Source organism: Phalacrocorax carbo, assembly GCF_963921805.1.
Source record: "Phalacrocorax carbo chromosome W unlocalized genomic scaffold, bPhaCar2.1 SUPER_W_unloc_2, whole genome shotgun sequence".
In the NCBI taxonomy this organism is placed as follows: domain Eukaryota; kingdom Metazoa; phylum Chordata; class Aves; order Suliformes; family Phalacrocoracidae; genus Phalacrocorax; species Phalacrocorax carbo.
The window spans coordinates 860,287-885,670 of record NW_026990253.1 but is presented as its reverse complement, the minus strand read 5'-3'; the positions used below and the strand labels follow the sequence as shown (position 1 = coordinate 885,670).

Below are 25,384 nucleotides of genomic sequence, written 5' to 3'. Positions count from 1 at the left end.
GGGAATCTCCCAAATTAATTTTAAAAAATGAACTTTTCATTGAATCAAGAAAAGTGCAGTGGTGATGGAACAAGGACTGAGTTCAGCATGCAACAATCCAACACCACACACACCACACCACCCTCTCTGAAAGAATCTTACAACAGATGGAACCGAAAGTCATGGACTAAATGAGCTAAATGGACATTTCACAGATATCTTGCAGGGGTGGTCCATAGACTAAGGGAAAGATAAATAGAATTTGTATATTCTATTAAAGGATGAGAAGGTGGTTAGGGATTATTGAAAATGTATTGGATAGTATGGGACCTGAGCATGGTGTAAATGGCATGGAATAAGGGGTGGATACTGTCATGGTTTTAGCTGGGATAGAGTTAATTTTCTTCACTGTTGCTGGTACGGTGCTGTGTTTTGGACTTAGTATGACAACAATGTTGAGATAACACACAGATGTTTTGGTTGTCGCTAGGTAGTGCTTGTACTAGTCAAGGACTTTTCTAGCTTCCCATGCTTTGCCGGGTACACAAGAAGCCAGGAGGGGAACGGGCACAGCTAAGAGAGCAGATTCAAACTGGCCAAAGGGATATTCCATATCATGTAACGTCATGCCCAGTATGTTACCTGGGAGGAGCTGGCCGGGGGAAGCAGACAGCAATTGCAGCTCAGGGACCCATAGCATTGGTCGGTGGGCAGTGAGCGGTTGTATTCCTTGTGGTTTCTGGGTTTTTCCCTTTTTATTATGTTATCATTATTGTTGTTACTATAGTACCATCCTTATTATCATTATTATCTTATTTTCATTATTAAACTGTTCTTACCTCAACCCAATAATTTTTTTTTGTGCTTTTGCTCTTCCAATTCTCTCCCCCATCCCACAGGGGTAGGGGGAGTGAGCGAGAGGCTGTGTGGTGTTTACTTCCCAAACGAGGCTGAACCAGGACACTGACTTTGAAAAAGCTTCAAGACATGCGGAATGATTACCGCCACCAGCCAGGTGAGCAGATTGCTGCCTGGCTGCTCCAATGCTGGGACAGCCGTGTGGAATGATTACTGGGGGTGAGATTACTGAGGTTGAAATTATTGAGGCTAAAGTTATATCCACATTTCATAAAAGTTAACTTCCAGAGTGGAATGTGGTTGGCATGCTGGAAATTGGTTCTGTGATTGTCCCCTAAGCAACACCACCTGCACTCTTAGATGTTAGGAACACTGAGGGAGCTTGGTGTTCTAATCTAAGGGAGATAACTGGAGGAGGGAGTGGAGCGAAGGCTTCGTGGCCAAACTCATCCATAAATCACTGCAGACATGGGGGCTGGATGGAACCACAGAACCGTGCCCGGACATCATGCCCTGTGGGTGAACTTTGCTCATTATAACCTCATTATAAAACTAAAACACACACCTCCATCACAAAGTTACCCGCCTCCAAGGTATGACCACCCCTCACTGAGCGTGTGCTCTGAATTTTTCTTAGTCTTGGTGGTTTTGGCTGAGAAAGGGTTAATTCTCTTCAATGTAGCGCCTGTAATAGTCAGGGACCTTTCCAGCTTCCAATGCTCTGCCAGGTAGGCAAGAGGCCGGGAGGGGCAGGGCTGCAGCCAAGACAGCTGACCCCAACTGGCCAATGGGCTATTCATTCCATAACATGTGATGCCATGACCAGTATATTAACCAGGGCAGTTGGCACACAGGGGGGCAGTTGCAGCTCAGGGACTGGTGGTGTCGGGTCAGGTCAGGTCGGCACGGCAAGTGGTAGTGAGTGACTGTGTCATGTGCTGTTTGTTTTGGTTGTTCATTCCCCCTTCCCCCCTGCCCCGGGTGTCATGCCTCTTTCATTGTTTTCCTTTTCATTGCATTATTGTTGCTGTTGTTGTTACCGTTTTATTTTAATTATTAAACTGTTCTTATCTCAACCCATGAGTGTTACCCTTCTGATTCTCTCCCCCATCCCGCCGTTGGAGGAGTGGGTGAGCGGCTGTGTGGGGCTGAGTTGCTGGCTAAACCACAACAATACCTTTAAATCGAAGCAAGGAATTTCTACACCAATCAATAATGAAAGTATGCATGACTATAGTCACTCAAGCTCCATCTAAAACATAAAATAGTATAAAAATTACCCCAAGAGAGGGACATTAGGGAAGATACCATCATGGACTACTGGCATCAGTCTACGGGTTGAACCTCTCTTCTCCCCCATAGGGACGCCTATTGGGTAAGACTCGAACACTTGGTTATACTGAGTGATCCCCCCAGGAAATTTAGAGAATAAGCTTGTTATTGTGTTTTGTGTTTTAGTGCTTTATACTTGCATGTGCTTTGCAGACAGCGTATTTATCACCGGCAATCCAATAAGAACTTGTATTTCTGTTGCTTCAATAAACCACACTATTAGTGAATCTGGCCGTGAAGGGTTATTGGGCACAACTAGAATAATACTGATCATCCTGTTAGTGAAACCCTCACGGACTAACAGGAACCTGTATATCACTGTTCAGGAATCTGGCCATGAAGATTTATTGGGCACAACTAGGCTAATAGTGATTGTACTGTAAGTGAATCCCTCGTGGACTAACAGTGCTAACTTGGGTATCACTCAGAATCTAAGCCTAGCCAGCCACCCCCAGCCCCTCTGGCATCTGAGGACCAGCTGGATTGCAAGGGTTTTTATTTTCTGCTAAATTTCTTGTTGTGGTTTAGCCGGCAACTCAGCCCCACACAGTCGCTCGCTCACTCCCCCACCGGTAGATGGGGGAGAGAATCAGAAGGGTAACACTCGTGGGTTGAGATAAGAACAGTTTAATAATTAAAATTAAAAGAAACAACAACAAAAATGCAATGTAAAGGAAAACAACGAGAGGCATAAAACCCCGGGGGAGGGGGGAATGAACCACCAAAACAAACCACACACGACACAGCCGCTCACTGCCCGTCAACCCAATGCCACACCTCCCCCAAGCCGCAAACTGCGCCCCCTTAATATACTGGTCATGGTGTCACATGGTATGGAATGAACATCCCATTGGCCAGTCGGGGTCAGCTGCCCCAGCCGTGGTCCGGCCCCTCCCAGCCTCCTGCCGACAAGGCAGAGCGCAGGAAGCTGGAAAGGTAGCCCACCCACCCCCCCACAGCGAGGAGAATTAACCCCTTCTCAGCCAAAACCAGCACACTACATCTATTAAACCAACAAGCAGGGCCAACAGTCAGCAATTAGGAGGTAAGGAAGCCCAAAAACTGGGATCCCTTGCTAGAAACTGGGAAATTGACAGAAGAATTGGAAAAAAGGCAATTTGCAGTCTCTGGAGATGGCTCCTCTCAAGTGTGAGTGCAAGATATCCATTCAGGGAAGATCTTGTGAACTACCAACAAAATTAGACTACCGCGGACGAAGGCATCCAGTACCTGAGATTTAGCAGTGCTATAAATCAACTACAGTGATCTAGACAACGATGAGGTCTCCAAAGATCCTGTGTATGCAGGCCACATGAAGAAAGATGATCCCAAATGCCCTAGTGTCATATTCTAACAGCTTAGCAACAATATATTGCCCAGATTCAGATACACCAACTGGGGACAGTGTGTCTTCCTGGCTCCAAAACAATGAAGAAAATCTCTCTCCCTCCTTGCTCCCACAGGCCAACACTGTCAGGGGCACACCACAGAGCCAGTCCCCTCCAACCCTGTTTATAGGGAATGGCACAGGCCACATGGCACCCTAAGGTTCTGTACTGGTTTTGGCTGGGATAGAGTTAAATTTCTTCATAGAAGCTTGTAAGGCACTATGTTTTAGATTTGTGCTAAAAACAGTGTTGATAACATATTGATGTTTTAGTTACTGCTGAGCAGTGCTTGCACAGCGTCAAGGCCTTTTCTGTTTCTCACACTGCCCCATCAATAAGTAGGCTGGGCATGCATAAGAAGCTGGGAGGGGACGCAGCCGGGACAGCTGACCCTAACTGACCAAAGGGATATTCCATACCATATGACATCATGATAAGCAATAAAACTGGGGGGTGGAGGTTGGCAGGGGCTGCCCTTGCTCAGGGACAAGCTGGGCATTGCTCGGTTAGTAGTGAGCAATTGTGGGGTTGCTTTGGGGTTTTTTTAATCACTCGTTTTTCTTGTGGTTTTGTGTTGAGCTTCCCCCCCCTTTTTTTTTTAATTATTAAACTGTCTTCATCTCAGTGCCTAAGTTTTCTCACTTTTACCCTTCTGATTCTCTCCCTCATCCCCCTGAGATGGGGCAGTGAGCAAGCAGCTGTTTGGTGCTTAGCTGCCTACCAGGGTTAAACCATGACAGGTGCTTCCTGCGTGACCACGGGGAGGACATGAGGAAGTGGGATGGTGAACCCACCTTTAAGGTGGAAGCCCATGTACACAAACTGAGGGGGAAGACAGCTGCTAAGAAGGGGCCATCCAAGAAGGCTGTCAGTTTAGTTGCTATAGAGACACAAGGCAGCAATCTGCCATCTCCCAAACATAGAAGAAGGACTGAGATCACCTTCCTTGATTCTGGTACGGGGACTTCTGGTCTGGCTCTGCAACGGTCAGGCAGTAAATACTCTGACCAAGAACATGAATAGAGGGTCCCTGCCTTTGACCAGGAAGAGGAAAGGGATGACTGGGTATACTGGACTGTGTAGACTCAATGGCCTGGAACATCAGACCAACAGAAGTACAAAGCTTTGTTAAGACATCAGTGCACAGGAGACAAGTGGCAAAAGCACCCTATTCTGATGGGCTTGGAGGCCCTGTGTATACATAGCATAGACTACCTCAGGAGAGGATACTTCAAAGACCCAAAAGGGTACTGATGGGCTTTTGGTGTAGCCACCATGAGCACAGAGAAAATTAAACAGCTGTCTAGCTTGCCTGGTCTCTCAGAGGACCCTTCTGTTGCAGGGTTGCTTCAGGTCAAAGAACAGTAGGTGCTGATTGCTACCATGACAGTGCGCCAGCAACAATATTGCACCAACCAACACTCCCTGGGTCTGACTCACCATTTAATAGTCCCATATTGCCAGTCTGACAGAAGTATACTATCACAGCCTGGAACAGGGTGATGCCCCTGAACTTGTACAATACATTGATGACATCAGCATGTGGGGCAACAAAGCAGAAATGTTTTAAGAAGAGAAAAAAAATAATTCAGATTTTTCTGAAAGCTGTTTTTGCCATTAAGGAAAAAAAAAAAAAACAGGTCAAAGGATCTGCACAGGAGATCTAGTTCTTGGGAGCAAAATGGCAGGATGGACACAGTCACATCCCTATGGATGTGATCAATAAGACAGCAACTATGTCGCCACCAGCTAACAAGAAACACACACAAGCTTTCCTAGGCCTTGTCAGATTCTGGAGAATGCATATGTCAGGTTATAGTCATCTTGTGAGCCCCCTCTATCAAGTAACCCAAAAGAACTATTTTGAGTGGGACTGTCACTTGCTCACTCCACTCCAGCAGGATAGTGGAGAGAATCAGAAGGGTAAAAGTGAGAAAACTTGTGGATTGAGATAAAGCGAGTTTAATAAATGAATATAATAAAAATAAATAACAATAATTTGTAATGAAAAGGAAAATAATGAGAAATAAAACCCAAGAAAGACAAATCAAAAACAATTGCTCACTACCAACCAACCAATGCCTGGCCAGTCCCCAAGCAGCAGCCCCCCTGCCCACCTCCACCCTAGTTTTATTGCTGAGCATGATGTCATATGGTATGGAATATCCTTTTGGTCAGTTAGGGTCAGGTGTCCCGGCTGTGTCCCCTCCCAACTTCTTTTGCACCCCCGGCATACTTGCTGGCGAGGCAGTATAAGGAACAGAAAAGGCCTTGATGCTGTGTAAGCACTGCTCAGCAATAACAGAAACACCCTTGTATTATCAACAATGTTTCCAGCACAAATCTAAAAAATAGCCCCATAATAGCTACTACGACAAAAATTAACTCTATCCCAGCCAAAACCAGCACATTCTCCACCCCATATTCCGTACCATTTACGTCATGCCCAGATCCCACACTATCCAGTACAACCTCATTAACCACTACCCCCCTTCCCATCTCCATCCTTTGATATAATACAAAGATATCATTCCCTTACTCTATGGATCACCCCTGTAAAAAAAAAAAATCCATAAAATGTCAATTGAGTTAATTTAGTCCATGACTTTGGGCTGCACCTGGTATGGTTGTCACTGAGTACAGGAGAGGTGGCGTGTTGCGTGGATTTACTGAGCACCAAAGCCAGCTCAGATCAGGTCACTGCTTCTTATAAGGCTTGTCCTCTATTGGTTCAGGTGGTTCCTGCTATAGTAATTCCTATAACATGCAACTGAAATAATAGGTTACAACAATTTAAAGGTTCATCCATTACATTCCCCACCCCTGGTCCCTTTGGACTAGGCCTTAAGTTTTAACACTGCAATGAATTCCTCCTCTTGCCTCTAGCTTGGCTAGTGGTGAGAGGTTCCTGCTATAACAACTTTGATATATGGCAGCCACATCAGCGGCAACACAGAGCACCACATAATACTGCCATCATACAACTCAAATCATTGAATATTTTCACCCAGGATTAAATCACTTTGAGGTACACACTGGACTCCCCCATCCTCCTGCGTTACCCACCAAACTCCTTTAGCAAATAAATCCTACGAATAGGTTTATCCAGAGGAAGGAATAACCCAGACTGTTTTTCCTAACAAGTTCCTCAGATGTACTACAGGGATCTTATCCCCTTCCATACTGCACAGGAATTTTGATTGGGCAGGGCCAGCTCGATTGGCAGATTCCCTCGTGTTGATTAGCCAAGTAGTTTCTGCTAAATATGTATCCCAGTGTCTAAATGTCCCACCCTGCATTGCTCTCAGTGTAATCTTTTACAGCCCATTGTATCATTTGATTTTCATGGAGGCTAGTGCATCATAGGGTATGTGACACACCCAGTCAAGGCCATGCTCTTTGGCCCAGCTGTCCATGACGGTGTTTTGGAAATGAGTCCCATTGTCTGATTCAATTCTCTATGGGGTGCCATGTTGCCATAAGGCTTGTTTTTCAAGGCCCAGGATAGTGTTCCGGGCACTGGCATGGGGAACAGGATATCTTTCCAGCCATTCAGTGGTTGCTTCCACCATGGTAAGCACATGGTACTTGCCTTGATGGGTTTGTGGGAGTGTGATATAGTCAATAGGCCTCCCCATATTTCTATTTCAGCCATCGTCCCCCATACCTCAGAGGTTTTACCCCCTTGGCTTGCTTGATTGCAGGGCATGTTTCACATTCACGGATAACCTGTGCAATAGCGTCCATGGTCAAGTCCACCCCTTGATCACGACCCCACCTGTATGTTGCATCTCTCCCTTGATGGCCTGAGGTGTCATGGGCCCACTGAGCTAGAAATAGTTCACCCTTATGTTGCCAGTCCAGATCCACCTCAGCCACTTCAGTCTTGGCAGCCTGATCCACCTGCTAGTTGTTTTGATGATCGTCAGTGTCCACCAGAGCTTTATACTCCCGTGGGGCTGATGTACCAGGCCATTGAACCCTCACAGTCCAGTAAACCCAGCTGTCCCTTTCCTCCTCCTGGCCAAAGGGAGGGTGCCTCTATTCCTGTTTGGAGTCTTTATTATTTGGGTTTTTTAAGCTATAAAATACAAGTCCCTTCATCAGTGTCAAAATTACAATCAACACTTCTACTCTGCCCAACAGACACTGGAGCAGTCATTTTCCTGGACAGATACATTTGGCTGTTGTTTTTCCTTGCAGTTTCTGTACCTGAGCTTCTAGTCTCCAGGTAGGTTTACCATCCCACTTCCTCACGTCCTCCCCTGGTCACACAGGAAGAACCAGAGTCACACGTGGTGTGCACCCCCAGTACCTCCCTCTCTCTTGAACAGAAAAAGGCTGACTCTTAATAGCTGAGACTTTGGCTGGCATGAGTGAGGAAGATCTGTCCTTCTCGACTTGCTTGGGCATTTTTTGGGTCAGTTCCTTCACAGCTGAGACGCAGACCCACATGGAGGAAGTGAGATTATCTTCATATTCTCAGAGTTGTCTGGCCAGTCCATCTACAGTTGGTGCCTCCATGTCTGTCCAGCTCATTATCGCCAGGGTGTTGGCATATGGCATCTGTGCATTTCATATAAACATTTGCCACATGGACCGCCTGCACCAGATTTCATCCAGGTCTTCGGGTGCCTGGTTGTCATCCAGGTTGCTATAAGATCGCCTCCATCTCGGCTAATTCCCTCAGATACTGGATACCTCCCTCAGTGGTGGTCCATTTGCTTCAGGAATTTGCAAGATCTTCCTTGAAGACCTGTCCTTCACACTCAACGGGAGTCGCCACCAAAGACTGAGGACACCCGCCCTTTTTCCAATCCCTTTATCAATGGCCTTATCCCTAGCAAGGGATCCCACCTGCCGGGCTTCCTTACCCTCTAATTCCTGATTATTGGTCCCAATATCCCAGCATCTGAGTAACCAGCTGAGAATTAGCTCGCTTGGTTGACAGCTAAAAATCTTTTCATATATATCACAGCTCACTTAGGGATAGGGATCGGGTGGTTTCTGTCTCATTTATCATTTCAGTTGCTTCCTCCTCTTGTTCTTGTGACTGCTCTGCTACAGAAGAGGCTGCCTCTTCTGATTCTTTCTCCTGCTCCCTCTTAGGAGAAGCTTCTTCATCCCTTACTAAATTAATTGACTTCCAGTTCAATTGTTTCTTTTTATAAGGGTGACTGATATAGTGTATGGTTTAGCCATAGTGTCTGTTGGTTTGTTTTCCCTCTCTTCTTGAGAGTGCTGCATAATATTGAGCAGTATTTAGTAGGTGCTAGCCAAGGCCTAGCACAGTGCAGTAAGTTGTGCCTCATCAGAAAAGCCAGGGCACCATTTTTTTTTTCTTTTCCAAACATTCTATCACTTCATCAGGATCCTGCAGTTGTTCGGGAGTGAAGTTCCAGACCACTGGAGGTGAGGAGTTCTCTAAGTACCTGCCCATATTCTCCCACATGCCTTGCCACCCATGACCATCCTGACATGGAGCCTGGATCATATTCCTAAATTGCTTGTTAACCTTAGACAAAACCAAAGCAATATTCCTAAGAAATACCAATAGAAGTATCTTAACTACCCAAGGACTTTCAAAATACTGAACAGTTATTGTAACAAGGGAGAAAATATCACAGAAGAAGGTAGCAAAGGTGCCATTCTGTATTTCCTCTGTAAAACCTCTCAGAGGAAAAGATAATTGCTAATTGTCTCCATGAGATGGTACCCAAAGTACAGTAATGGCTTCAGTACAAAAACCAAATACAGGATAAAGCTCAAGGCCAGTGTTTTAAAAACAAATCTCCTAAGCAAAACATTGCAGAGCACAGCAAACTGCAAAACCCAACACCAATCTTTAACATGTATAGGAAAAAAAAAGAGCATGGTGCAGATCAGATAAACTAATATCACGAACAGATTAATCAATATCATGACCCAAAACTGTTAACAGATACAAATCTCTTCTAATACACTCTGGTCAATCTGTTGTTATCTCAAATCCTTCGAGCCCCAAGTTGGGTGCCAAAAAGGACTGTCATGGTTTAACCCCAGCCAGCAACTAAGCACCACACAGCCGCTTGCTCACTCCACCCCAGCAGGACAGTGGAGAGAATAAGGGTAAAAAGTGAGAAAACTCATGGGTTGAGATAAAGCGAGTTTAATAATTGAAATAAAATAATAATTTGCAATGAAAAGAAAAGTAACAAAGAGGAAAATAAAACCCAAGAAAGACAAGTGATACAAATTAAAACAATTGCTCACTACCAACCAACCAATGCCCAGCCAGTCCCTGAACTGCGGCGCCCCCACCAACCTCCCACCTAGTTTTATTGCTGAGCATGATGTCATATGGTATGGAATATCCCTTTGGTCAGCTGGGGTCAGCTGTCCCAGCTGTATCCCCTCCTAGCTTCTTCTGCACCCCCAACCTACTCACTGGTGGAGTGGTGTGAGGAGCAGAAAAAGCTTTGACTCTGTGAAAGCCCTGCTCAGCAATAATGAAAACACCCCTGTATTATCAACACTGTTTCCAGCACAAATCCAAAACATAACCCTATATTAGTTTCTATGAAGAATAACTCTACCCCAGCCAAAACCAGCACAGGGGCCCTGAGAAACAACAAGCCTTTGAACAGACAAAGCAGGAGATAGCTCATGCAGTAGCTCTTGGGCCTGTCCGGACAGGACCAGCTGTGCAACATGTACTCTACACTGCAGTCAAGGAGCATAGTCTCACCTGGAGCCTCTGGCAGAAAACATCAGGAGAAACCCAAGGTTGATGTCTAGGGTTTTGGAGCTGGGGGTATCAAGGATCAGAAGCCCACTATACCCCAACTGAAAAAGAGATACTAGCAGATTATGAGGGGGTTCAAGCTGCTTCAGAAGTTGTTGGTGCAGAAGCACAACTCCTCTTGGCACTGTGAATGTCTGTGCTGGGCTGGATGTTCAAAGGAAACATCCCCTCTACACATCACGCAACCAGTGCTACATGGAGTATGTGGGTAGCATTGATCATGCAACAAACTTGCTTGGGGAAACCCAACCGCCCTGGAATCCTGGAAGAGATTACGGACTGGCCAGAAGGCAGAGATTTTGGAACACTGCCTGAGGAGGTGGCTTGTGCCCAAGAGGCACCACCATATAATGAGTTATCAGAAGATGAAAGGCATTATGTTTTGCTTACTGGATGGATCCTGTCATGTGGTAGGAATCCATCGGAAGTGGAAAGCTGCTGTACGGAGTCCCACATGACAAGCTGCCAAAGCCACTGAAGGAAAACATGAGTCAAATCAGTTTGCAGATGTGAAAGCCATCCAGCTAGCCCTAGAGACTGCTGAACGAGAAAAGCAGCCAGTATTCTGTCTCCATACTGACTCCTGGATGGTGGCTAATGCCCTATGGGGGTGGCTACAGCAGTAGAAGCAAAGCAACTGGCAGCGTAGAGGCAAACCCATCTGGGCTGCCACATTGTGTGACTGGTTACTCAATTCCTACTCAGATTTTGGCTATCACAGCTCATGCTTAGCCCTGATAATATATGCTGGGAGCAGTGCCATTAGGTCAAAGTGAGAGCACCACATAGGCAGGACAGGTGGCCAGAAAGAGCTAAAAGGCCATTATACAGCCATGATTACCTGCAGATGGCTGTCTCCTGCAGCCTCATCATTATATATTGAGCATCTGGCAGTTTCATCAGAATCTACTAGCTCATGGAACTTTTCTCTATACCATTTATAAGTTAGAAGGTATAAAACCATCAGCTTACCCAAAAAGCTTTTGAAGCAGATCCAACAGCAGCTGGACTGCTGAGGCTTTCATGCTTCCCAGTGTGATACAGGGAATGCCCACACCATGACAGAGGAAGGATGAGCACTCTCACCATCAGCTAGGTAACTATTTTGCTCATAGGTGCACAAGTTAGAAGTTAGGGGTTATAAGTTATGAAACCTCATGACTTACATGGTAAATAAGTGAATTCATGTGATAGACTAGTCTGTACAAAGGGGACTGAGCCCTTGCTTGTCATGTTTGTTATATTTCTTATAGGAGCTCATAAAATAAGTTTAATTTACAGAGTACGTTGTCCTGTAAATTTGAGAGATCCAAAGGGACCGTGACACACTGTGATAAAACATGGCTACCCAGGTAGAAAATATCACTGTGAAGGTACAGCACACAGATGATCACATGCCCAAGAACCACACCACTGAAGAACATCGAAACAACGAACAAGTAGAAAAGGCTGTCAAAATTGGAGTGGCTCAGGTAGACCTGGACTAGGAGTGTAAGGGTGAGCTATCTGTAGCTCAATGGGCCCACGAAACATCAGGGCATCTAGGGAGAAACACAACATACAGATGGGAAAGGGGCAGACCTGACCATGGAGACCATCACATGGGTCACCCATGAATATGAAACATGTTGCAATCAAGCAAGTCACGTGAGTAAAATCCCCCTGGAACAGAGGGTGGTGGCTGGGTTTTTGATATGGCAAGGCCTGGCAAATTGACTATATTGAACTGCTGCCACAAACACAACAAAGGCAAGCACTACATATTCACCATGGTGGAAGCAACTACCAGATAGCTAGAAGCATACCCTGTAAACCATGCCACTGCCTGAAACACCATCTTAAGCCTTGAAAGGCAAATTTTGTGGCAACATGGTACCCCAGAAAGAATTGTCAGACAATGGGGCTCATTTCCAAAATAACCTCATAAACTCCTGGGCCAAGAAACACGGCACTGAGTGGGTGTATCAAATAGCCTATCACCCACAAGCCTCCAGAAAGACTGAGAGGTATAATGGACTGTTAAAGACTATACTGAGAGCATTGGGCACTGGGATATAAACTCAGCAGAAGCCAAGGAAGGGAAGTCAACTGCTGAGGTCAATTGTATGAGGTTTAAAAAGGCCAAATGCCAGGTCCTGCACTTGGGTCACAACAACCCCATACAATGCTACAGGTTTGGGGAAGAGTGGCTGGAAAGCTGCCTGGCAGAAGAGGACCCAGGTGTGTTGGTTGACAGCCACCTGAATGTGAGCCAGCAGTGCGCCCAGGTGGCCAAGGCAGCCAACAGTATCCTGGCTTGTATCAGGAATAGTGTGGCCAGCAGGAGTAGGGAAGTGATCTTCCCTTTGTACTCAGCACTGGTTAGGCCACACCTTGAATACTGTGTTTAGTATGGGGTCCCTCAGTATAAGAAGGACATTGAGGTGCTGGAGCATGTCCGGAGAAGGGCAACAAAACTGGTGAAGGGTCTGGAGAGCAGGTCTTATGAGGAGCAGCTGAGGGAACTGGGGTTGTTTAGTCTGGAGAAGAGAAAGCTGAGGGGAGACCTTATCGCTCTCTACAACTACCTGAAAGGAAGTTGTATTGAGGTGGGTGTTAGTTTCTTCTTCCAAGTTACTAGCGATAGGACAAGAGGAAATGACCTAAAGCTGCGTCAGGGAGGCTTAGACTGGATATTAGGAAAAATTTCTTCACTGAAAGAGTGGTCAGGCATTGGAACAGGCTGACCAGAGAGGTGGTAGAGTCACCATCCCTGAAGATGTTCAAAAAACACATAGACATGGCACTTCAGAACATGGTTTAGGAGGCATGGTAGTGTTGGGTTGACAGTTGTACTTGATGATCTTCAAATCAGAGAACAGAATCATAAAGGTTGAAAAAGATCTCTAAGTGGCTGGGGACAGCAGTGTGGATTGCTCCTCCCCTGGGAAAAGGCAAGCCCATTCAGGGGGTTGTCTTCACTCAAGGACCTGTGTATAGTTGGTGGGTAATATGGAAGGATGAGGAGACCCAGTGTATACCTTAGGGGAAAATAATCTGTGATGTGAGCTGTATGTTGTAGGAAGTAGCATAGCAGGAACTACCTGAACCAATGAAGAGTGAGCTTCACAAGGAATCAGGCGAGTGCAGTGATGTCTCAAACAAAGCTGGTGTTTGTGCCCAACAATTGAACATGCTGCTTCTCCTGTCCTAAGAGATCACCTTGACTGATGGGGCCCAAGTCATAGCCTGTTCTTATGAACATCTGGGGGAATAGTGGAAGCCCATGGAATGGGAAAGTAATATCTACCTGTTAAGGGGCAGGGAATAGTAGTTAATGAGAACATATAAATCTGTATGTTTGGTATAAAGATGACTTAAGCACATAGTAAGAGATTTCCGTAATGCAAAATAGATACAAGGGATGATATGTAAATGTATCAAATTATGTAGGACCTAAGCACAACACAAATGGTATAGAAGAAAGGGGTGGAGACTATGTTGGGTCTGGCTGGGATGAAGTTAACTTTCTCCATAGCAGCCCTCATAGTGCTGTGCTTTGCATTGGTAGCTCACCAATGTTTTGGCTACTGCAGACCACTGCTTGCACAGCATCAAGGCTGCCTCTCCAACCCCCCTCACCCACCCAAAAAGTCAGGGCAGCTGACCTAAACTGACCAGAGGTATAGTCCATACCATATGACATCACACTCAGCAATAAAAACCTAAAAGAAAGGGTGGGAGGCACATGTAACAATCTCTATTAAGCCATTTGTCTCAGAAGCAACCACTACACATACTGGGGCTCTACTTTCACCTCCCTAGGAAGCCTGTTCCAGTGTTTGACCACCCTCTCGGTAAAGAAATGCTCCATAACATCAAGTCTGAACCTCCCCTGACACAGCTTTGAATCATTCCCATGCATCCTGTCACTGGATACCAGGGAAAAGACATAACCACCACCCTCTCCTCTTCCCCTCCTCAGGAAGCTGCAAGGAGTAATGAGGTCACCCACTCAGCTTCCTTTTCTCCAAACTAGACAAACCCAGAGTCCTTAGCTACTCCTCATAGGACATGCCTTCCAGCCCTTTCACCAGATTTGCTGCCCTCCTCTGGAAGCATTCAAGGATCCTTCTTAAATTGTGGGGCCCAGCACTGCACACAATACTCAAGGTGAGGCCTCACCATTGCTAAATACAGCAGGATAATCACATCCTTTGACCAGTTCATTGTACTGTGTGCCATGATTTAACCCCAGCCAGCAACTAAGCACCACACAGCCACTTGCTCACTCTCCCCTGGTTCCAATCCAACCTGTCATTATCTGGAACCCTGCAAGCCCCACGTTGGAAACCACCCACTAGGGGTGGAGAATGTGCTGGTTTTGGCTAGGATAGAGTTATTTTTCTTCACAGTAGCTAGTATGGGGCTGTTTTGGATTTGTGCTGGAAACAGTGGTTGATAATACAGAGGTGTTTTCATTATTGCTGAGCAGTGCTTACACAGAGTTGAGGCCTTTTCTGCTGCTCACAGCACCCCACCAGCAAGCAGGCTGGGGGTGCAAAGGAAACTGGGAAGGGACACAGCTGGGAAAGCTGACCCCGACTCACCAAAGGGATATTCCACACCATATGACATCATGCTCAGCATATAAAGCTGGGGGAACAAGAAGGAAAGGGGGGACATTTGGAGTTATGGCACTTGCCTTCCCAAGAAGCCATTACACATGATGGAGCCCTGCTTTCCTGGAGATGGCCAAACACCTGCCTGCCGATGGGAACTAGTGAATGAACTCCTTGTTTTGCTTTGCTTGCATGCGTGGCTTTTGCTTTACCTATTAAACTGTCCTTATCTCAACCCACGAGTTTCCTCACTTTTACCCTTCTGATTCTCTCCCCCATTCCACTGGGCAGGAGCAAGCAAGCAGCTGTGTGGTGCTTAGTTGCCAGCTGGGGTTAAAGCACAACACACTGATGCACCCCAGGATGCAGACTGCCATCTTGGCTGCCAGGGCACACTGCTGACTCCTATTGAGCCTACTGTCAACCAGCATCCCCATATCCCTTTCTACAGGCCTATTCTCCAGCCACTCCTCTCTCAATTTATACTGTCATCTAAGGGTTATACTCCATTCCAGGTGCAGAATCCAGCCTTTGGTCTTAAGTTTAATGCCATTAATGACTGCCCAATGCTCCAATCTATCTAGATCCCTCTGCAAGGCCTCTTGCCCCTCAAGAGAGTCAACAACACCTCCCAGTTTGGTATCATCATCAAACTTGCTAAGAGCACATTCAACTCCTGGGTCCAGGTTGAACAGAACTGGCCCTAGAACTGAGCCCTGAGGAACACCACTGGTGACTGGCTGCCAGCCAGATGTAGCCCCATTCACTACAACCCTTTGAGCCCTGCCCTTCAGCCAGTTCCTCATCCAGCACACTGTGTACCTGCTCATCTCACAGTTGGACAACTTGTTCCAGAAGGATGCTGTGAGGGACAGTATCAAAAGCCTTACTAAAATCCTGAACTACATCCACCAGGTGGGTGACCTTATCATAGCAGGATATCAAATTAGTTAGACAGGACTTCCCAGGAAGTTGCTGGACATTGCCTGCTGTTGGGAAGTAGAAAATAAGTCTTTTTGCTTTTTTGCTTCTGTGCATAGCCTTTGCTTTTCTTCATTACATTGCCTTTATCTCACCCCATGAGTTTTTCATCTTGTTTTCTCCCCATCCTGTTGGCAAGGGGGAGTGACAGAACAGCTTGGTGGGTGAACTTCAAGTAGTAGAATGAAAGTATTTTGTCCTTATTCATTCTCTTACAAATGAAGTTGACCCAAATAATTTATCGTAGTTGTGAGCAAGTTTACACAGGTTTGTTTGATTAACACTGATGAAGACAAATCTCTGGAAAATAGAGGGGGAAACATCCATTTTAATATTTTCTATTCTCTAAGAGTCTTCTCATACATGATATTAAGAGCATTAGCCTTGGTATGAAGACTGAATTTAATTGATATTATCTAAGTCTGAGAAACATCATTCCAAAAATCAAGAGACTCATCCAATCATTCTGAAAGAGAATGTGCAGTGCAAACATACATGTCCCTGCTGTTAAAGAAGGTAGCAGAATAATAAGTTACTACCACTTAGCTAGAAGCCTTAAAGAATTTTATGTAAAATGATTAATTAAAATAAGTGCCAAGCAGCATTTGACAGCCAGTTCTCAACTATCCAGGTTAGCAGACACCAATATACACGTACCTGCTAACTCTGAGGCAATATATTGTTTGATAACATATTTTTAAAGGGGGGGGGGGGGGGGAATAGATCTGCCATTTGACAGGTCACTTTCAAGCTTTTTGGCTCTCCAGTGGCCTTTGGACCATAAGTAACAAGTTATTCTAGGGCATGCACTTTCAGACCTTAAGAGTCCAATACACTGAAAATATATCTTCAATTTAGTGTTGCAGCGATGTTACCTCAAACATACATATATTCTTGGATGAAATGGAATAGCGCCAGAGTTAGTAGTAGTTAAGAAAGGATCACAGTTAGGAGTGGAAACTAACACCTGAGAATTTTAACAAGGTAGTAAATAATGCTTGGGCCAGATAGGAGGGTATTAGTAATTAATGCCTCGTTGACAAGAACCTCCTAAAAGAATACAAATCAGTAGAACTTCAAGGACTGACAGTGGAAACATCCTGCCACAAAGAAGATTGTGAAGGTAAGGGAAGGCCACAAGTCAGTCAGCAGTGATAAAAGGGAACATCTTGGCCCAGAAGGCGCTGAAGCACAGAAGCTAGGGGAAAGGTAATTCCAAAGGTAATTCTGGCAGAGGGAGATTGCGACCACCGACTCAGTTGAGGGACGAAAGGACTACCCCCCCAAGCATGTTCAGTGAATTAAAAAAAAAAAAAATCACACTGTAGCTTTAAATTTAAGCAAAGATGATAGAGACCAATGGAAGAAGCGGATGCTCAGTCAGGTGAATTATTATGTATTAGATACCCATGGTGTGTTGACATTTATACATAAAAGTTAAAAATGAACCCCAGCAGGTCTGCACATTAGGCAGAAGAATCCCCCATGCATCCAGCACTGCAATAAAGAAAATGCCTGCTTCTTAATGCTACACTGGCATTAAGAGGTTTATTCCCAATTTCAGTGACAAGTTTGGCTTAGGAAAATATTTTAATTACACTTAATTTGTGAGGTCATTTATTTTTGTAAGAGCAAATGTCTTGCTGACATACTTGAAACAAAATTTCTTCTAATGCAGCAGGTTCCTACAGTTTTATTCATGAAGGGCCACAATAAAGAACATTTTTGTTTGTTTCCTGCATTCAGAGGTGGCATAGTTCATGCTTTAGGAACCCTTGATTCTTAGGGTCTACACCCAATTACAACACGTTGCAACATAATCACTATTTGTTTTTAAAGGTAAGCAATGACAGGCCACCAAGTTGGAGGAGAGGGCCAGAGATCTGTTGGAAGATACAAAAAATGGTGTATTATACATTAATTTTGTGCTACAGCAACCAGTTTTGCAAGTAGATAAAATCCATAAACAATCAAATTTCTTATAACGACAAGCTATTATTCATAGATTCATTTTCAGATTAATCAAATGCTAAATAGCTAATAAGGATAATGAAAAATAAGTTATTTGACACACCAAAAAAAGCCACAAAACATTTCATCGAGGGACCAGTTTTGAAAAAGGAATTACACAATATTAGCTCTGTATCAAAAAGATGACAAGCTGTTCTTAAAAAAAAAAAATCAGTGAATAAACAGATTTAAGACACACATTCTTAAACTTCTTCCATAATCATCACCACAGTAACTACAGTCATGGCATACAGTATTGAGCTTATTACAGGCATTAACTTGGGTCTCTATCCTACCCAAATGCTGACTGCAGAAAACTTAATTATCTTTCTTAAATCAACTAACTGTAGGTTGGGGGAAGAATTAGAATGAAGCTGTTGGGTAAAGTAGGACTGAAGAAACCTCCTCTAGTCACAATAAAATGGATAAATAATTTCATTAGAAGTTACTAGCAGTGAAAGAGTAAACATTAGCATTTTGCATAGTGATGCACGACGACACCGATACAGAATTCATAAGCCCCTACCCAAAACACAAAGCAGTTATCAGTTCTCCCTGGGAGATTAGGGAATTAAAAATCAGTGGCAAGTGTCATTGTCTTTGCACAATTAAGAAATCAGTCATTTTAGCTTAGATTAAAGCAGTTCTCATGTAAACACATTCAAGTAACTTTACATTGGGAAAGTCAGTCACTTGAATTTAACAGCAAATGCTTTCACTTAAGTCTTGCCATGGGTACTACCCAATAACATGACTTTTTCTTAATTTCCAGACCAATAGCAGAATATTCACTGCCTACAACATTAATACAAATCTCAGCCTAAAGAGATTATCAACTTTAAATAGTGAATAGCTGCATTAGCTATCAACGTTATAAATGTAGTAATAGTAAGGCACTGAGAAAATTCAGCATTATATTAGGAGCTCTAACTACAGCTAACTATTCTATGTATATATTTATAAATTTGAAGGGTCAGTGAAAAATAGTTCTTTAAAGTGAAGAGTGTTGCTTGTAGAAAAGTAGTAGAGCTTTAAAGGAGAAATCAGAGCCCTGCAATACTGATAATTTAAATACTGTAGTCAACACTGAAATCATCAGCAAGGGCAAGTGAAAAGAACTTAAACTGCTTACTATACTGTTGTATTGTGGGTTTGGGGTTGTGTTTTTTTTCCTACAAAGGATTAAACCCCTCAGCATCATAACACTGTATGTTATTTTCTGTTTATGTACAGGTCTTGGATATGCATATTTGCATATCCATGAAAGTAAGAAGCAGAAGATCTTTAAGTAGTATTTAAGAGGATGAATAACCATTTCAAGTTATTGTGTGAAGTTATCTTATTGGACTATGGAAAAATGTACTTTCAGGGAACACCTGCATGAGTTTGTATTATAAACAGTTTTTTGCTTCAGAGATTAGTAAAACTGGTTTAAGCCAAGGAATTTCTTTAAACTGAACTGTCAAAAGCAACCTGTAGCTCAAGAATTCACACTGTATTCAGTGCTCACTCATGCCCCCCCCTTGCTAGAATGTTTTTTTTAGAATGCAAGATACCTAGCATCTTGGGAAAACAACACCCCCCTTGTGAACTGGAGTAGTATTTGATAGCATTTACCAACACCTAGAAGTACTTTACAGATGTGAGAATTCAAAGAAAGAAGGTAATTATGTTATTATACTTCAAAAAATTATATAACTGGAAGGACTGCCTGTGAATAGGCTTTGGCTTTGAGAAATTGCCTCTACAGAAAAAAAAAAAGCGTGCCTCAAACATTTGATTCCTCTTGTCCTGTATTAGCAGGGAGGTGAAAAATTATGGCAACAAGGAAGTCAAGACTAAGAATGAAGACCATCTTGGAATCTTCCCACCACCACCACACCTTGCTTATCCTACAGACGATGTGTATTCATTTCTTTCTCTGATAATAAACTTCTTTATAAAAAACCCTGCTTCTAAATTGTTTCATTTATTGTACATGCAGCACAAATTGAAAATAAATGGGGAATTACATTCATCAAGATAGGACTTCATAGTGAGAACTTTTAGCAGGGACACAAGGTAGATCCTCCTCTCTTGAAAATGTTTGCAGAAAGCTTTATATCTGACCTGAACTAGATTCAGCAACATAAACACCTAATTATGTCTTCTATTTCCTGAGATTTTGCATAAATATAGGTATTGGTAATAAAGTTTTTTTTCTTTTGGAAAGACACATACTTATTTGCAGAGGGACAGATTAAATTATCTAATTATCTTCTAGTACTTCAAATAAGGTTGAGTCTACTGAACTGAAGTGTAGAGAAAGGGAGAAAACAAACCCAGAAAGGGGGGGGGGGGGGGGGAAATCAGGATCTCAGAAAGCAGGGTATCCCTCCCCTTATAAACAAGTGAGGCTTTCTGGAAATCTATCCTATAGTTAACAGAGCATACACAAGAACAGACACCTCTGCCTTTCACGGTGCATTGGGTGTATGTAGCAAGAGGTCAGGGACTGCCCTGTGCCTTCACAGCCAGTTCCAGCCTGCTCAGCAACAGATCCACAGCAGGCCAAAGATAAGCCAATCAGCAAAGCTGGTGGCACCTCTGAAAATGTATTGGAGAAGACACCAGAGGGAGAGGGGAGAAGAGAACAAAAAGAAGTGAAAAACAGAGGGAACACCAAGGTCAGAACAGAAAGAGCTCCATGGCAGAGCAGATGTTCCTGAAGGAACTGCAGCATGTAGAGAACCCATGCCAGAACAGAGAAAAGGTGAGAAGGAATAAGCAGCAGAGAGAAGCTGCTATATGCTGACCATAACAACCCACACACACACACTGCATCACAGAAGGGACTGAGTGTAACTTGCAGACATAACAAGGGGCAAAGGGAAGAGTTTGGAGTGAAGCTGAGCCTGGGAAAAAGGGAAGGAAAAGTATTTTTCCTAAGTGTGTTCTCCGTAAGTCTTTTACTATTTGTTTTGTTTCTGTTTCCCAATACTTGAATCCGTAATTTTTTATATTTATACATATATAAATTGGCAATAAATTAAGTTAAATTCCCCAAATTAAGTCTATTTTGCCTGTAACAGTTAATTGGTAAGTGATCTCCCTGTCTTTATCTTGATCCACAAGCTTTCTTGCTCCTGTTCTTCCTATTTTCTCCCTCTGTCCTGCTGGGGGAGGGGGTGAAAGAGCATCTGGCTGAGAATTTGACTGCCAGCCAGGGCCAACCCACCACATCCCTGCTTCATATTTAAACTTGCTCCACCCCCACCCAAACATAGTCTCCCAGAATTGTGGTTAGAGGCCTCAGCATGGCTGACAACTAGGATGCTTGTTCACAGAAAAGAATCCTGTCCCAAGTCATTACCATTTAAAAATGTACTTTTCATCCAATATTGATACAGCTACATCTCTAGTCATATGAATTAAGTTTGCCTCATCAACCTCTCTATACAAACCAACACTGCTGTAACTGAGGGTAGGAATGAATCCCCATAAACCAGATGAGAGATTGCTTGCCCTCTGTCTTATGGCTGACACCTAACAGTAAAGTATGTTTATACTGATAAAGGGGGGGAACAGAAGATCAAGAGATGTGTAATTCACAAAAGCTAATACCACCACCACCAAAAAACCAAGACAGTAGTCACTTGAGGTGCCCTCAGCAGTCAATGGAATAAGAGAGACTTCTATCTTAATTCACTTCTAGAAAAAGACTTTTCCTCAGTAGAGAGGCAACCCTCTGGTGTCTGAAGTCAGCCTTTGTGAATGCTCCCCCTACTCACATGATGTCAACTCTAAGTACCCAATGGTCTCCAGTTTCCAAACACCTATGTAGTCCCTAACTCGAAAAGCATTTAAGAGTCAGATTTTTTTTTTTAAAGTATTTGCACCACACGAGAGTTTTCTGTTAAGCTGGTTTTTTTCAAGATACTCCTGTCAACATATATTTTGACAGATGAGATCTCTTATAACTGCAGTTCCACTGATGGTAAACCAAACATTAACAAAACCTTGTGTCTTCTTTCAGCATTAAGACAAAGATCTGACTGCCCAAAATACATGAGATTAAGGAACAGGATGGGCAAACAACCATCCAGAATCATACAGATGTAGCTGACTGTCTTTTGAGTACAAGATGGGTTAACCAACCTACATCCTCCAAGTCTTATTTTCATTATTTGTATCATTCCTAGAAAATTCAAAAAAAAAAAAAAGACACCTTACTCTCCAAACATTTTACAATTCAAGTTGAAGACCAAAGATAAGTTACAGATATACAGAAGAACAGACAAAACACTCATCAGTATGATAATTACCTAAGCATACCAGAAACCTAAGCACTGTACTGAATTTTAGTAGACATTATGTTTGACACAGCATTTGAAAAAGGATATCAAGAAAACATAAACGTGTTGTGGGCAAAAAAATTTTACTGATTTTTGGGGAATTTCAATTTAATTTGTCAACTACAAAATTTCTAATTATCAATTCTTACTGAAATTTAAAAAAAAAAAACCATACCAACACACCACCAAAAACCAAACATGCTCATTCCGTCTCAGAAATCACAAAAATCACAGAATGGTTGAGGTTGGAAGGGACCTCTGGAAGTCATCAGGTTCAATACCCCTGCTCAAGCAAGGCCACCTAGAGCCAGTTGCCCAGTACTATGTCCAGACAGATTGTGAGTATCTCCAAGAAGGGAGACTCCACCACCTCTCTGGGCAACCTGTTCCAGTGCTTGGTCACTCTAACACTAAAAAAGTGTTTCTTGATGTTCAGACAGAACCTCCTGCATTTCACTGTGCCCCCATTGCCTCTTGTCCTGCCACTGGGCACCACTGGAAAGAGCCTGGCTCTGTCTTCATTACAGCCTCTCTTCAGGTATTTATATACAAGATTTCCCCTGAGCCTTCTCTTCTCTACACCAAACATTCCCAGCTCTCTCAGCCTTTCCTCAGATGTGAGATGCTCCAGTCTCTTCATCATCTTCATGGCCCTTCACTGGAGTCTCTCCAGTATGCCCATGTCTCTCGTACTGTGGAACCCAGAACTGGACATGATACTCCAGGTGTGGCCTCACCAGTGCTGAATATAAGGGAAGGATCACCTCCCTCCACCTGCTGGCAATGCTTTGTTTGCCTAATGCACCCCAGGATACCATTAGCCACCTTTTCCACAAGGGCACATTGCTGGCTCATGTTCAACCTAGTGTCCACCAGGACCCCCAGGGCCTTTTCTGCAAAGCTGCTTTCCTGATGGGTGGCCCCCAGCATATACTGGTGCATGGGGTTGTTTCTCCCCAGGTGCAAGACTCAACACTTCCCCTTACTGAACTGCAAGAGGTTCCTGTCAGCCCATTTCTCCAGCCTGTCCAGGTCCCTCTAGTTGGCAGCACAACCCTCTAGTGTATCAGTCGCTCCTCCCTTGCTGAGGGTATGCCCCACCCCATCATCCAGATCATTAATGAAGATGTTGAACAGGACTGGACCCAGTATTGACCCCTGGGGTACACCGCTAGTTACCAGCCTCCAACTAGACTTTGTATCACTGATCACCACCCTCTGGGCCCTGCCATTCTGCCAGTTTTCAATCCACCTCATCATCCCTTGCCCCTGCAAAACCTCTCCTGCCCCCTGTTCATTCTCCAATCCCATCACCACATATAAAACAGTCTCTTAGATGGGGCAAAAGGTGGTGCAGGAAATTGGGGTCAGCATGTGGTGGTTCCTCTACTGGTAGCAGTCCCTTTAAAGTCAGACCTCTCAGCCCCTGCTCAGGCTACCACTTGAGCTCCAGCTCTCCTCCTGTTCCAGCATGGTCTTCTGACTCCTCTTTCCTCTGCTCTGGTGTTGTTTCTTCTTTTTTTGTTTTTCCCCCCTCCAGCATTTACCATTCTTTTAGTTGTTGGGTGGTTGTGTTTTTTTTGTTTGGTTGCTGGGGTTTGGTGGGTTTTTTGTTTGTTTTTGTTGTTGTTTTGTCATGTCCCTCCCCGACACCACAAAGTTCACCAATTAGCCCATCTTTGGCCTGCGATGGGATTATTGCTGATCTAGCTGGAGCCAACTGTAACCAGTACAGGGCAGTCAACAACTTTCTCCCACAGAGGTCACTAAAAGCTAACATTACCAAAAAAAGACTATAAAAAACTACCTGTAAATGTTCACAGTATACTGTCAGTAGCTCTTATTTTACAGATAGATCTCCAAGAAAATCCCATCATAAAAGGTAATTTAACGACACATCTCAACCACCTTGCAATAATTGCAAATACTAGAATGCAATTAGGTAACACTTAAATCTAATATAGTCACCACAGTTAACGACAACAATTTGTGGAACCATTACAGCTTGTTGAAATACATACAATAAAGTTTCCAAGCAAGCAAGTCAAACAAGGCCTTGCATAACATGGATTTACAGCAGTTTTACAACGTACATTACACAAAAGAAATATAAAAAGGCAATCTCCAATTGTAGAAACATTCTCCTCAACCTCTCTGGTAGCCAAATCAATTCACCTAAATTCTGCATGCCATCACCAAATTCACATTTTAGATTAAGATAAAAAGTTAAATCCAACCACTGTCACATGGTGAAAACAGTAATAAGTACTGCATATTATTCAAATTATTTCACTGTTACTTGAAAGTTACTTTAGTGATCCCAGGCCCATTCTTCGTTGTTCATAGATAAAATACAAATTAGTGAACTAATTTGTTAATTAGTTAACAATAGTTATGAGTAACCGAGTTCTGCACAAATCCACTGACACATCAAGTTACGGACATTTGCTCAGTCTTTTCCATCTAGAAGTAGTACAGTTGGCTTGGGAGCCATGACATGAATACACATTCCAAAATGCAAGTTGGATGACTCCACTCAAGTTCTACATTGTGGTAAACTCAATACTATTAATTGTTTTCTCCTCCAGTTAATTAACACTTTTTAATGGGGATGGAAAAAGCAGGAGAAAAACCAAACAGATTAAAGAAATTCTTAATAGATGATACTTAATTCTAGCATTAAAATGCAGTAACTACTTCTATCTCAAAAAAAACCACAACCAACAACAACAAAAACAACCAACTATGATTATGCTATGCCAGTGCTTCTCCACTAGAAACTTCCAAAGCAAAAGAGCCAAAGTAAAGAGTTAGGACGTTACTTTAGGGCACTGCTAAGTCATGGCTATCAATGTGTACGTGCTTTGAATAAAGACTGTGTTTTTAAATATAATACTTGAAAAATGAAACATCTACTATGAGTTATAGTAACATATGTTTAGAAAGCATCACATCCTTTGCACCTTGAGCATTCATCCTTAATTTAAAACCTAGATATGCTATTCCCCAGCAGATCATTTTAGAAATGCCCAAGAAAATAAAATGTTAATTTGGCTTTATGTCATTTAAGAAAAAAAACCAAAAAAAACCAGAAAACCAAAACTATTTTAATTGAAG

General features: G+C 43.4%; 1 protein-coding gene across 6 annotated transcripts in view; it reads right to left on the bottom strand.

The window, feature by feature from the left end:
- LOC135310837 (spindlin-Z-like) overlaps positions 1-25,384 on the bottom strand; it is a 120,980-nt gene that overhangs the window by 93,024 nt on the left and 2,572 nt on the right. The window lies entirely within an intron of this gene.